We start from the raw sequence: 10,831 nt of genomic DNA, 5'->3' as shown, positions 1-10,831 counted from the left end.
TGCATTGGCCGGGAATCGAACCCGAGTCCCTCGCGTGGGAGGCGAGAATTCTACCACTGAACCACCAATGCTGGCACATCTACTAACTGCAAATGTCCACTTACGTCTCTTCGCTCTCATCGTGAATGAAAGTAGCAATTTGAGGAAAGTTTTCTTGTGGTCGAGTGTGCATTGTGACGATACCGAGACAGACGACAATGTCGTTTCAGAGCAGTTCATTCTGTGTTACTTGATATTACAAGTCGTACATTCAAAACAAATTTGATAAAGAGAGACTAATATTGTTGATGTGAAATAATTGGTGTAGAACCTGATATTGCTCTGCATCGTACATGGTACAAGAAGCGAGATTGGATGGATAGAGCGTTCTGAAAGGATGGCGGATCGGGTATATGGGAGTGGAATTTTACCCTGGCTGAACATCTCCGTTACCTTTGGGTCTGATTTTTGCTGAGGGAGTTTCACTGGTTCAAACCGGATGAGCCCCGTTGTGTCCCCATTTTTAATCCAAAATCACCAATTGGTTTCTCACATCTTTTCAGCGGTGCAGAAGGCAGGTTTGACTTATCTCCAGCAGAGCATGTTTGAGCACCAGAGGACAGAATGCAGAGGGTTTGTCCACGTAACACACGTAGACGAAATGAAGATAATCTTTCAAGAAGTTTTACAGATTGAAGCCGGCACATGAATTTATCCCAATTCAGGCGATCTCATGTGTGCAGAATGAAAAGGTAAAGGATGCTGCATTGGCCTGGAACCAAACCCCTGGTTTCCCACCGGCAGACGAGGGTTCCACCACTGAACCGCTAATGTACACACAGCTGCAGGTTGCACGTGTAGCGTTGGACATATGTCTTGAATATACAGTCTGCAAAGCTCCTGGGCAGCCTGTTTCACAGCCGCGCGGTACCTGTGGGTTAACGAGCGAATTATGCAAGGCATGGACTTTGAAATTCACCTGGACGTTCAAAACCAACTCACACTCATAGTGCGAAATGCTCAAATAAATATGAGCTGTAATTACCAGGCAGTACTTCTCTCAGAGATAAAGAGATAATCCAGCCAAATGTTTACCTATAAGATTTCACGATATGGGGTTTAATTTAAGCTGCACCTTAAATTCAGCTTAATCACCGAATGTGGAGATTTATGCTATTATTTTCTTTGCGTGCTTCTCTCTACCTCTGTCTGCATTTCTTCTCTCTCTCTGTGTTTTCCCCTGATGGACTTATCAGGCTTCCTTGAACGGCTAGGTCCGGATGGAACATGGCTGTCGGATCTTCAGTCAAATGTTGTATTTCGACGGGATGATCTTTGCGATGTTCCGTCTCCGTTTTCGGAAAACGGAGACGGAACATCTGAAGGCCCAGATGGGCCTTCCCCTCCTCAGGTCCCGTCACCTGCGGGTACTGGGAATGAACCTGATCTATCACTCGGTCTTAATATCTGTATTCTCATTGCTTAAGAATAAGATAACGGGGTTACAGCTATTTTTAGGTCACATTTTAGAAATTAATACATAACAGATTTATTCGAAAACTAGAAGCACGTGGGGTTAAAGGACCAGTGGTAATGCGGGCACGTAATTGGCTCAGGGATAGGAGGCAGACAGTAGTGGTGAACGGATGTTTTTCTGACTGGAGGGAAACATGCAGTGGGATCCCCCAGGGGTCGGTACTCGGACTATTGCTTTTCTTGTTATATATAAATGCCTTGGATGTGGGAATAGGGAGTACAATTTCGAAGTTTGTGGACATTACAAAACCTGACAAAGTATTAAATAGTGAGGAAGATAGTAGCAGAATTCAGGAGGACAAGAACAGAATGGTGAAATGGGCAGTCACGTGATAGATTAAATGCAGATCAGTGTGAACTGATGCACTTTTTAAAGACGAACACAGAGAGGCAGTATAACCGAAATGGAACAATTTATGGGGGGCGGGGGGGGGGGGGTGGTGGCGGGGGTTGCAAGAGCAGAAGAACCTGGGGGTGCATATTCACAATACAAGGCAAATTGATAAGGCGGTTCAGAAAGCATAAGGGACACTTTGCTTTGTAAATAGGGGCATTGAGTACAAAAAAAGGAAGTCATACTAATCCTTACAAATCAGTGTTTAGGCCTCAGCTGGAGCGTATGTCCGGTTCTGGGCACCACACTTTAGGATGAAAAGGCATTGAAGGGGATTCAGAGCAGGTTGACCTGGATGATACCAGGGATGAGGGACTTCAGTTCTGTGGAGAGATTGGAGAAGCTGGGATTATACTCCTTACAGCAGAGAAGGTTAAGGGGAGACCTAATAGAGATATTCAAAATAATGATGGGTTTTGAAAGTACAAGGAGGGAGAAACTGTTTCCTCTGGCAAGTGGGTCGGTAACCAGAGGTCATAGATTTAAAATAATTGGGATAAGAACTAGCCCTGAATTATCGAGAATTTATTCACACTGAGGGTGTTTTAAGATCAGGAACGCACTTCCTGAAAGGGTGGTGGAAGCAGATTCCATAGAATCATTCAAAAGGCAATTGGACATGTACTTGAAGAGAACTAATTTGCAGGGAAAAATCTGGGTGTGGGTCTAATTGGACAGGTCTTCGAAAGATCCAGCACAGGCACCACGGCGGAATGGACTCCTTCTGTGCTGTAAGCTTCTATGATTCTATGATTACCTCTTGAATCATTACAATTGATAATATTCAGTGTTGAGGAACGAAGAAAATTATAACCGTGATATTCGGCTTCTCCATTCCCTTATGAATATCGCAGATTATAATGTCCAGGCGGGGTGGGACTGAATGGGGGATAGAGTGCGGAGATTGGAATGGAAGCCCAGCAGAATGAACTTGGTCTCATCAGTTTTTGTTATTTTTCCTAGCAGTTGCCCGAAGCAGGCGGTGAAACTTCTCGAGAGAGAGAAACGTCATTTCAGTTCTGAAGGAAAAAGGTGTCATGAAAATCGGGAGAAACGCACACGGAATGATCCGGGACTTACAGCACATCCCTTTTAGACAGACACAGACACGGAATGATCCGGGACTTACAGCACATCCCTTTTAAACAGACACAGACACGGAATGATCCGGGATATAAATCACAATTATGGTCGATTAGTTTCTCTTACGTTGACCATAAGATGGACTCTTTTTACCAGGACACCGCTGCACGTTTGATACGTCGCGATTTCACAATCTCAACACCTTCGTGGAAGGAACTGTTGCTGATTGCAGCAAACAACGCAAAAAGCTCCGTCTGCCGTTTCGAGAAGCATGGCACTGACAGCCACACCTTCTCGATGGAGTGAATGAGAGAAACAAGACTTCAACACACAAATCGACGACGATCGGATTCAAACCCACGCGTGCAGAGCACAATAGATTAATAATCCATTGCCTTACCCTCTGGGCCACCGCGTCACATGAATAGAAATTGGAAAGCCCATTTTGTTCAAAATGAAAATACTGGCTATGTTGCCAATCTGAAGTAATAACAGTAGATGCTGGAAATCGTCAGCAGGTCAGACAGAATCTTTAGATACAGAAAGAGAGTTAATGTTTCAGGTCGATGACCTTTCATCTGAGCTGAGTCAGAATAAAAGCGCTTTTATTTTCTGTTTTTGAATGCAAAGCCCTGAACTCTGAGGACAAGAAAGTCTGACCGTACAATATGACCTGCCCATGCATCCAAATCGAGAATGTTGAAAATATCCAGTCAGCAGAAAACTTCGGTGGAAGAACAGATTTTGTCACTGCATGCAGCGTGCTGGAAGGACCAAAGACTAATGGTGAGCGTGGGGAATTGCCAGGATACCAAGCATTAGGATTCACTCGATATTTTTGCAGAGAGTCCGTTGATGAATTTCAGATGGAACAGCAACATATTGAAATCCAGTCGGTGTGTGAAAGAAAGTTAGTGCTGATGGAAGTGGCTGAGAGTTCAGCAGTGTGGCACCGTGTGCCCAAGCACAGCAGCTAAATCCGATTCCCAATTAGTGAACCCATCCAAAACGCCTGTTTATTTGTTTGAGGGTTTTTTTTATTCGTTCACGGGATGTGACCGTCGCTGGCGAGGCCAGCATTTATTCCCTATCCCTAACTGCCCCTGAGAAGGTGGTGGTGAGCCGCCTTCTTGAACGGCTGCAGTCCGTGTGTTGAAGGTTCTCACACAGTGCTGTTCGTTCGTGAGTTCCAGGATTTTGACCCAGCGACGATGAAGGAACGGCGATATATTTCCAAGTCGGGATGGTGTGTGACTTGGAGGGGAATGTTCAGGTGGTATTGTTCCCATGTGCCTGCTGCTCTTGTCCTGCTAGCTGGTAGAGATCGTGGGGAGGTGCTGTCGAAGAAGCCTTGGCGAGTTGCTGCAGTGCATCCTATGGATGGTACATACTGCAGCCACTGTGCGCCCGTGGTGGCGGGAATGAATGTTTGGGGTGGTGGATGGAGTGCCAATCAAGCCTGCTGCTTTGTTCTGTATGGTGTCGAGCTTCTTGAGTGTTGTTGGAGCTGCACTCATTCAGGTAAGTGGAGAGTATTCCATCACACTCCTCACTAGTGCCTTGTAGATGGTGGAAAGGCTGTGGGGAGTCAGGAGGTGAGTCACTCGCCGCAGAATATCCAGCGTCTGACCTGCTCTTGTAGCCACAGTATTTATGTGGTTGGTCCAGTTAAGTTTCTGGTCAATGTGACCCCAAGGATGTTGATGGTTGGGGAATCGGCGATGGTAATGCCGTTGAATGTCAAAGGGACATGGTTTGATTCTCTCTTGTTGGAGACAGTCATTGCCTGGCACTTGTCTGGCGCGAATGTTACTTGCCACTTATCAGCCCAAGTCTGGATGCTGTCCAGGTCTTGCTGCATGCGGGCACCGATGGCTTCTTTATCTGAGGGGTTGCGAATGGAAATGAACACTGTGGAATCATCAGCGAACATCCCCATTCATGGCCTTATGATGGAGGGAAGGTCATTGATGGGGCCGAGGACACTGCCCTATACTGTACACTACTTTTTAAATATTACAGCTAAGCAGAGCACTTGAGCTGTCACAGCTGTGACTTTGACATTTCTCCCTCTCCTCTCGATCTCCCCGGCAACTGCCACTAACCACAATCTTCTGTCACACTTCTCCACGAGAAAGTTCCGCGCCTCAGTTTTCAGATGAAATAACGTCCATCTCTTCAATCAACGACAGCCCAGAGAGAGTTTCTGAGTTTCGGGTCCCACTTTGCATAAATCCTCCTTAAAGTATCATTATAAAATGTTCTTCAGTTAATAATAATATAAATAAAAGTTCTTATCTTTTGGGGTTTTGTTCAGATTCCACGGCTTTTAAAGATCATTGCGGATATTTGATGAAGCGCCTCTTGATTGGCGGCTTCTCTTTTATTAAGATGCCCAAGCGATCATTGAGAGACCGAAAATCAAGCTGTTTGTCAGAAACACTGTTATTTCGGTACTAAAATAAGCAGTATGGGCTATTGAAGTGCTTAGGTTATGAGTTCGAGTCTCACCTTCAACAATCAAACATTTCACTCTGAACATTTTGACCGGAGTTCAAAGTACAACTAGTATGTTCCATGACGATTCTCCTTCTTAGTGTTCCCATGTGGGCACTTGGGTTCCTCTGGCCTTCCGTCTTGCTTGAGCAGATGCGAGTTTCGTTGTTTTCGAGGGAGAGGGGGATCTCTGCGTCAGCTGATATGGCAAAGGGGCCGGGATGAGATCTTTAAATCGAAGCAACCAAACATACGATTGTTCTTTTCGTCAAGCGGATATTCATCGGTTGCAATTTGGAAGGGAAATATACTGCCTGGTCTCACTGTGTAACGGGTGAAATTATTCAGCTTACAGATGTTAATACGCTGAAAGGTCGAGAGGCCTTTTCCAGCTCCCGTGTGGGACAAGTTTAGCTTTTGGGCCTGTTATTTTATTTGGTGCCAACGAGTGACAAGTCATTTGGCACAAACAAGAAGAATTTTAAACTCACGAGTTCGCTGTCCATGTTTCTTCGATCATGTTCAATAAAATCAAGGATACCCCTCAACATGTGACTGAGAATTTTACAACAGGGACCCCCACCCCCGTTAGACGTCTTAGAGGGATGATTCAGAGTCCTCTTATGAATATTTAAGATGGGAACTTAACGACTAGCGAGCCTGGGTAGCTCATTCGTTAAAGCATCAAACTTTTAAAGCGGGTAGTGATATCAGAGTCCAGTGTTCAAGCTATAAATTTTGAAACAGCTGGTAAGTTCTGCCTTTGTTGCGGAGCCGAAAGAGGGGCTTAATGTTCTTTCTGTCGTGGCCTCAATCAATCCGGGAGCTGGGGACCATCGAGCATCGAAAAACTGATGTTTGTTGCCGCGGCCGCAATGTTGTCTATAACTGTGGTTATTAACCGAAGCTGTACTGCAGGATCCTTTAATGATCTCTCACAAATCAACTCAAATTATTCGCAATGTGCAGCTTTGAGAGGGGCTTTCAGCACCGTCAGTGCAGGAAACGTGAGTGAGTGTGAAACACTGTCTGTATATGTGTAGTGTTTGAGTTTGCATTGAACTATACAGAGAATGGAAAATATATCGGTTCTGTGAGGTGTGGTATTTTATTCACATTTAACCACAGATTGAATTCTTGCTTTTTTTCATACATATTGATTTTTATTGGGTAACATTTTCAAAATGTTTCTGGCCGGTTTTGAACCGGGGGCCTTTCGCGCGTGAAGCGAACGTGATAACCACTACACTACAGAAACGCTGTTGCATACGTTGGTGCAGGAAACACTCAGAAGATAGCTGCCGTCTGCAAATGCTCTCAGTGTGGGAGACGGGTCCCTTTCCCGTTCATGGAATGAACTTCTACAAAATAGTTTGCTGTATTAATTTCGCAATACTCATTAAACTCTGAAAAAAGACGAATAGTTGCTCAAATCGCCATTAATCAACTAATAACTTTCTGTTTCAGGCTGACGGAAATCCTAACTTTTTTTTATTCATTCACCAGGCAGAATATAGAAAGTTCAGAGGGGAACTGAAAGTGGAAATAAGAGGGGCAAAGAGAGGGTATGAGAATAGACTGGCGGCCAACATAAAAGGCAATCCAAAAGTCTTCCACAGGCATGCAAACAATAAACGGGTAGTATGAACCGGACTCTGATTCGGGACCACAAAGGAGATCGACTCACGGAGGCAGAGGGGGTGGCCCAAAAATATTTCTGCTTGGTTTCGAACCGGGGACCTATCGCGTGTTAGGCGAACGTCATAACCACTACACTACAGAAACTCTGCTGCACATGTCCCTGTAGGAAACCCTCAGAAGATAGCTGCCGTCTGTAAATGCTCTCAGTGTGGGAGACGGGTCCCTTTCCCGTTCAGGAAATTAACTTCGACAAAATAGTTTACTGTATTAATTACGCAAAACTTATTAAAACTCAGTAAAGAGACGAATAGTTGTTCGAGTCGTCATTAATCAACCAATAAATTCCTGTTTCAGGCTGACGGAAATCCTACCTTTTTTTTTATTCATTCATTCACCAGGCAGGATGAAGAAAGTTCAGAGGGGAAGTGAAAATGGAATAATAGGTGCAAAGAGAGGGTATGAGAATGGACTGGCGGCCAACATAATAGGAATCCAAAAGTATACTCCAGGCATGTAAACATTAAACGGGTAGTTAGAGCCCTGCTCTGATTAGGGACCATGAAGGAGATCTAATCGTGGAGGCAGAGGGGATGGCCGAGGTATTAAATGGGTAGTGGCATCTGTCTTTACCAAGGAAGCAGATGCTGCCAGAGTCTCAGGAAAGGAAGATATAGTTGAGATACAGGATGGGCTAAAAATTGATGAAGAAGAGGTATTTGAAAGGCTGGCTGTACTGAAAGTAGATAAGTCATCAGGTCCGGATGGGATCGGCCGAGATTGCTGAGGGAAATAAGGGTGGAAATTGCGGAGGTACTGGCCATAATCTTCCAAACATCTATAGGTATGGGGGTCGTGCAGAGGACTGGAGAGTTGCAAATGTTACACCCTTGTTCAAAAAAGAGTGCAAGGATTACCTCAGGAGCTACAGGCCAGTCAGTTTAACCTCAGTGGTGGGGAACATTTTACAAACGATGATCCGGGACTGAATTAACAGTCACTTGGACGAGTGTGGATTGATTAGGGAAAGCCGGCATGGATTTGTTAAAGGCAAATCGTGTTCAACTAACCTGATAGAGTTTTTTGATACATTAGCAGAGAGGGGAGATGAAGGCAATGCAGTTGATGCAATGAATATGGACTTTCTAGAGGCGCTTCATAAAGTGCCGCACGGTAGGTTTATCAGTAAGATTGCGGCCCATGGATGAAAGGGAACAGTAGAAACATGGATGCAGAATTGTTCCAAGGGATTGATTTTTACAAAATAGTTTATTGTATTAATTTCGCAAAACTCATTACACTCTGTAAAAAGAGGAATACTCGTTCGAATCGCCATTAATCAACCAGCAACATTCTGTTTCAGACTGAAGGAAATCCTAACATTTTTTTTATTCATTGATGGGATGTCGGCGTCGGTGGAAAGGCCAGCACTTATTGCCCAATCCTAATTGCCCTTGAGAAGATGGAGGTGATCCGTCTTCTTGAACCACTGCAGTCCGTGTGGTGAAGGTTCTCCCACGGTGCTGCAATGTAGGGAGTTCAAGAATTTTGACCCAGCGACGATGAAGGAACGGCGATATATTTCCAAGTAACGATGGTGTATGATTTGGAGGGGGGCGTGCAGTTTGCGGTGTTCATATGTGCCTTCTGCCCATCTCCTTCCAGGTGGTAGATGTCGCGGGTTTGGGAGGTGCATCTTGTGGATGGTACACACTGAGGGCACGGTGCGCTGGTGGTGGAGGGAGTGAATGTTTAAGGTGGTGGATGGTGTGTCAATCAAGTGGGCTGCTTTTTCCTGGGTTGTGTCGAGCCTCTTGAGTGTTGTTGGAGCTGCACTCATCCAGGCAAGTGGAGAGTATTCCATCACACTCCTGACTTATGCCTTGTAGATGTTAGAAAGGTTTCGGGGAGTCACGAGTCTCCAGCGCAATCGCATCTTTCCTGCTATGTGATGACCACAACTGCACGCAGGACTCAAGTTGTGGCCTAACTAATGTTATATACAGTTCTAGCATAACCTCATTGCTATTACAGTCGATGCCTCGGCTAATTATGGAAAGTATCCTGTATGTCTTTTAACCACCTTATCGACATGTCCATCTGCCTTCAGGGATTTGTGGACATGCACTTCAAGGTCCCTGTGTTCATCTACACCTCTCAGTATCCTCCCAAGCAAGGTAGTTTCAGAGCAACGAATTCTGAAACGTCTTACTTGATTATACAAGACGTACAGTCAAAACCATTTGATAAAGGGAGACTAATATTGGTGACGAAATAGTTAGTGTACAAGTTGATCGGCTGTGGGAGGCAGCGGACATCGATACTAGCTGCACGACGTCAGCTACAGTGGTTTGTTGTTCGCGGAGTATGATTCTCACTTTGGGGATTTTATTGATTAATGATACGAACGGTCCCGGGTTCGAATCCAAGGCGACGCTGACAACCACAAGGCTTTTTGTGAAAAGTCACCAATTGGTTTCTGATACCTTTTCAGTGTTGCTGTTGGTCGAATTGAATTATATCGAGCGCATTTTTAAGATCCAGAGGAGAGAGTGCGGAACTTTCCAAGGTGAAACACATGTGAAGTAAATAAATGTCTCAAACTGATGAGGAGATTGAAGCTCGATGTGAATTTACCTTCAGGCGGCCTCATTGATATTAGATGACAGGATAGAAAGCCATATATCCAAGTTAGCCGATAACACCAATATGGGCAGCATTGTAGGCAGTGCAGATGGAAGAACAATATTACAGAGAGACATTAATCTAATAAATGAATGGGCAAAACTGTGAAAATTGGATTTCAATTTAGTCCAGTGTGAGGTCATCCACTTTGGACCGAAGGAAGATATTTCAGAATACTTTCTAAATGATGAAATGCTCGAAACTGTGGAGGTCCAAAGGGACTTGGGGTCCAGCTACATAGTCATTAGAATGTCATGGACAGGTGCAGAAAATAATCAAAAAGTTTAATGTAATGCTGGCCTTTATATTTAGAGGAATAGAATGCTGGAGAACAGACATTATGCTACAGCTATTCAAAGCTCTGGTTAGACCACACCTGGAGTACTGTGTTCAGTTCTGGGCACCGCACCTGAGGGAGGATATATTGGCTGTGGAGGGAGTGCTGTGTAGAATTACTGCAATGATACCTGGACTCCAAGGGTTAAATTCCGACGAGAGATTACACAAATTAGGGTTGTTTACCCTGGAATTTAGTAGGTTAAGGGCTGATTTTATCGAAGTTTTCAAGAAAATAAGGGGAATTGTTTGGGTAGATAGAGAGAAACTATTTCTGCTCGTTGGGTGCCTGGGACGAGGGGACATAGCATAAATATTAGAGTCAGCAATTTCAGGAGTGAAGTTGGGAAACATTTCCACAAGCAAAGGGAGGTAGAAGTTTGGAACTCTCTTTCGCAAACAGCAGTTGATGCGAGCTTAATTGTTAATTTTAAACCTGAGATTGATCGGTTTTTGTGAAGCAAAGGAATTAAGGTTTCTGATGCTCAGGCGGTTTTATGGAGGTAGGTCACAGAACAGCCATAATCTCATTAAATTGCGGAACAGTCTGGAGGGGCAAAATGGCCGTCTCCAGTTCCCAAGTTGCTCATTGGTGCAGAATGCAAAACGACCCTGCATTGGCCGGGAATCGAACCTGAGTCCCTCGCGTGGGAGGCGAGAATTCTACCACTGAACCACCAATGC

The 10,831-nt window shown here is 44.7% G+C and overlaps 3 non-coding genes across 3 annotated transcripts; all 3 read right to left on the bottom strand.

The window, feature by feature from the left end:
* On the bottom strand, positions 1 to 71 carry trnag-ccc (transfer RNA glycine (anticodon CCC)). Its single transcript has one exon. It is a non-coding gene; the product is annotated as a tRNA-Gly (tRNA).
* Positions 72 to 6,673: 6,602 nt separating this feature from the next.
* trnav-cac (transfer RNA valine (anticodon CAC)) lies at positions 6,674 to 6,746 on the bottom strand. The gene has a single exon. It is a non-coding gene; the product is annotated as a tRNA-Val (tRNA).
* Positions 6,747 to 10,760: 4,014 nt separating this feature from the next.
* On the bottom strand, positions 10,761 to 10,831 carry trnag-ccc (transfer RNA glycine (anticodon CCC)). The gene has a single exon. It is a non-coding gene; the product is annotated as a tRNA-Gly (tRNA).

Source organism: Heptranchias perlo, chromosome 20 (assembly GCF_035084215.1).
Source record: "Heptranchias perlo isolate sHepPer1 chromosome 20, sHepPer1.hap1, whole genome shotgun sequence".
Lineage (NCBI taxonomy): Eukaryota > Metazoa > Chordata > Chondrichthyes > Hexanchiformes > Hexanchidae > Heptranchias > Heptranchias perlo.
The sequence above is the reverse complement of the archived record's forward strand: the minus strand, read 5'-3'. Positions and strand labels throughout refer to the sequence as shown.